The sequence below is a fragment of the Triticum aestivum genome, chromosome 7B (genome assembly GCF_018294505.1).
Source record: "Triticum aestivum cultivar Chinese Spring chromosome 7B, IWGSC CS RefSeq v2.1, whole genome shotgun sequence".
NCBI classification, from domain to species: domain Eukaryota; kingdom Viridiplantae; phylum Streptophyta; class Magnoliopsida; order Poales; family Poaceae; genus Triticum; species Triticum aestivum.
This window is the reverse complement of record NC_057813.1, coordinates 126,016,409-126,020,123: the sequence shown is the minus strand read 5'-3', so window position 1 is coordinate 126,020,123 and position 3,715 is coordinate 126,016,409.

Sequence of the window (3,715 nt, the reverse complement as noted above, 5' to 3'; positions counted from 1 at the left end):
GTACAAAATAGATTCAAATTTAGCTCCTCCATTCCAAAATAATCGTAGTTATAGGATTTTCAAGTGTCAAAATTTCAAAAAGAAGCGGATAATTTAATGAGGTTTTCAAACATACAAGGTCAAATATAACGTTGTCTATTTAGGTCAATCCTCATAGTTCAAGAGTACTCTAAACGTGAATGCTTGTGTTTCAAAATTTTGAACGAAGCACCAAAAGAGCCTCTACTCGCCCGAAACCGCGTGAGACCAATGTTTAGTAGTACAAGGAAATTACTTTTCTAATAACTCCGACCCGTGAAACCTACCGGCCCGACGTCCAAAGGTCTAAACCGGGGTAGGTTTGTAGCTTCATCTAGACGCCATGCAACTGCCTCCGAAAAACATTCATACACAATGGCCGCCTAAGCACACATGCGCGTGGCTGAAATCTCTCCGCACACTATATGGGACACCTGGGATTACCATCCTATCCCCAGCCCGCAGTAGGTCCGAAATTTAAGAGGGGGGCAAAGTTTGTACTTTCCCCAAATTTCAAACAAGCGCGTCCCATCTTCTGTTCAAAAAAAGCCAAAAACAAGCGCGTCCCAGACCGAAACATGGTTCCCCCCCACCCATCCGATTCCCTATTCGTACTTCGTGGGTGCCAAAACTACCTCTCCACCAGCCGCGAAACCCCGACGTCCTCCCTCCACCACCCCATCCCACCCATCAACCTCCGCCCTCCTCCATCATGCCAGAGCCGATACGCCGACGTCGTGGTCCACCGCAACCTCAACCGCAACACCCTCCACGGCTAGTAGTTGAAGCCGAGGCCGAGCCGTCCGTACCCGAGCCAGTTCAACCATGTCGTCCTGCTCCTCACCGCTGCCGCTCCAACTTCACCACCCTCCACCACACCGTAGCTGTTCCTGCTATGCTGTCCTTCGCCACCTCAGATCTACTTCCCCTCCGCTGACATACGGCCACGGCAACACAGTCAACAATTTGGCCATGGGTTCGTCCAAGCCTGCACCCTCCAGAACATCGGTTTCCCCGGTAAAAAGAAGAAGATCGGCGCGACATGTGGAGGTGACCACACTGGCAACCGAAAAAGGTACTCCTCTTCCCTTATTCATGCAAATCTTACGTCTCTGCTTGCACGGTATTCATCCCACAGAAGACACTAGTTGACCGCTTCTTCTTGATACTGGATGTTCCTAGTAACTCGTGATGCACAAGGTTTCTCCTCATATACTATTTCACCTTAGCTAGAGGTCCGTCGCCCCCCTGGATTTCAATTTCTGGCCAGTTGATTCCCAATTAACGGAAGCATTCCCCGGTGTAACAGCCGCTAGTACAACTATTACGCCGGGGAAGCAGTGCCTTGGTGTTTATCTTAGGGGTGTGTGCGGCCTAGAGCTACTGGCGCCTGATCTGGAGGTCGGTCGGGATTAAAGGGATGACCTGGGGCGCTGCCAAGCACGGCGGTGGTGTGAGGTCGATGGGAGGGCGGGGCGGCGGAGGCAGGGGTATGGGCCGATGGTCGCTGGCGGTTTGAGAAAGATCGTCAACAGTGACTGGCGGGAGGTAGACGAAGGCCATCTGTCCGTTCCTTATAGATCGGACGATTCATTAAAAAAATTGACTGACCTATTTATTTTCAGTCGACTGTTATCTTAGATATTGTCGGTGTACTAGACTAGGGGTACCCTAGTACCCCGAACTTGTGCACGGGCAGTTGCAGCACCCCGTGGTTCCCTTGGAGCCATTCAAGAACAAAGTATTTAAGCCCAGGAGACAAGGCCCCGGCAAGAGGAGCTTGCCAGGAAGGCCAACCAAGGCATTTCAAGGAACTTGCCGCGACGCACCGCGCGTCCCGGCAAGGCCTGGTGAGCGACAAGCTTCCGGGCCCGACAAGACAACTGCCGCGGCAAGGCGCTTGCTGCGGCAGGCTACCACTCTGTACCCACGCTCCAGCACATCCACCAACATGTCGCTCTGGGGGCCTTTCCAGGCGCGCGTGGCGGAAGGCTGTGTAGCCAGCGGTGTGCAGTGGCATGCGAAGCTGACAAGACTGCCATCGTGGCGAGCGGTGGCGTCCCTGACGGTACCTTTCTGCACTGTTTGGGCGACGCAGACGGGCATTTAATGCCTTTGTCCCCTGCCGTCAGGGTTAGGTAGGATGCACTGTACAGGTAGCTGTACCAACCACTTCTCTTTTTACACTTTTACCCTTCTCTGCATTGCCACCTGTCGGTGACCCCTTTAGCGTATAAAAGGAGGCCCATGCGCAACGTAGAGGGGGTTCGGTTCATCCGGAAGCCAAAAAAACACTTAGCTCTCTGGAGCAAGAACATAATAGAATCATACAAGCAGCAGTAAGAGTATTATCTCTCCGGAGAGCTCCGAAGCTGGGTAAACTGCTCGTGTGCTTCGCCTCGATCTGCTCTTCGTGCGACCTCCGCCCCCCGCCGAACCGAAAGGGGCTCGGTCCGCCGGCCCCATAGGTGTTCGTGGATCAGTTTCCCCGACATCTTTGGCGCGCCAGGTAGGGGGCGTCGAGGTTGTGTGAACCTGATCCGGAGTTCAAACGAGCTAGATCTTCATTTTCCTTCATCAACATGCCGCCGAAGAAGAAGGCTTCGGAGGCAGCTGTTCCGTCCACGTCGATCCCACCACCACCGAAGCAAACGGGTGGTGGGGTAGACGTCGGTGGAAGGACAGACGTCGACGAGGAAGCTCACGACGCTGCCAGGTCCAAGGGCAAGGCGGCGCAGACCTCGATGTCCGTGCTTGTTCCGCGCCCATCTCAGGAGGCGCAAGACCGACAGCGTCATGGTACTCGCAGTACCATACGTTTGTTGGGCCAAGATCAAGCTGGTGGATCCCAGGCGCTCAAGACCAGCATGCACGGCAACGTACCAGCATGAGCGAGACACGATCGCCCGGACGGGATAATGCTCCTTCTAACATAGTTAGAAGTCCAAGCATATGCTGTTCCTCGTGCCGTCCGCCACTGCCACCCACCACTCCAGCAGAAGCTTTGGCGCGAGCTCAACTGCTCCTGGATTACCCTCCGACGTCGGACAAGATTGACGAATGGAGGGCCACCATTCAGAGTCTCATCGGCTACGCCAACGGCGACACTCCGCCGCAGCCGAGTGCGTCGCTGCCGCGGCAGGGTTGCCAGGCGCGAGCCGGTGGCGACGAAACCGGTGGGGGTGTAACCACCATGCAATCACCACCCCGAAATCCAAGATCGCCGACTCGCCGGATGTCAGGACCCCGACTCGATGTCACATCGATCTAGCTGGTAACACCTCATATCACTTTGCCGCCTCACGCACGGTATCCCCACGGGTGTCGTCTTACCTTTTCCCGGGACCGTTTGCGCCTTTTGGCTCACGTATATGATAGTGTCGCTAGCATCCATATGATAAAGAGCCCGGGCTGACATGACTAGTCGTAAACCCAAAGTGGCACAGACTTACAGGGACAGGCATCCATGACCCAGCTTCGAACGTGTCGGTCATCAGCAAGTGGGTCCGGGCTGTAGCACTGGGCTAGCAGGACTCCGGTAAACCGGGCTGTAGCGGGCTAACAGGACTCCGGTACTCAAAGCGTGACATTTCCCCGAAGGGACAGACACAGGAACGAAGAAGGACACATGCCGGCCAGCCTAAGTGTTCCAGAGCAGTAGCAAGCTACCATGGCTCAGCGGTAACACTAGGAGACA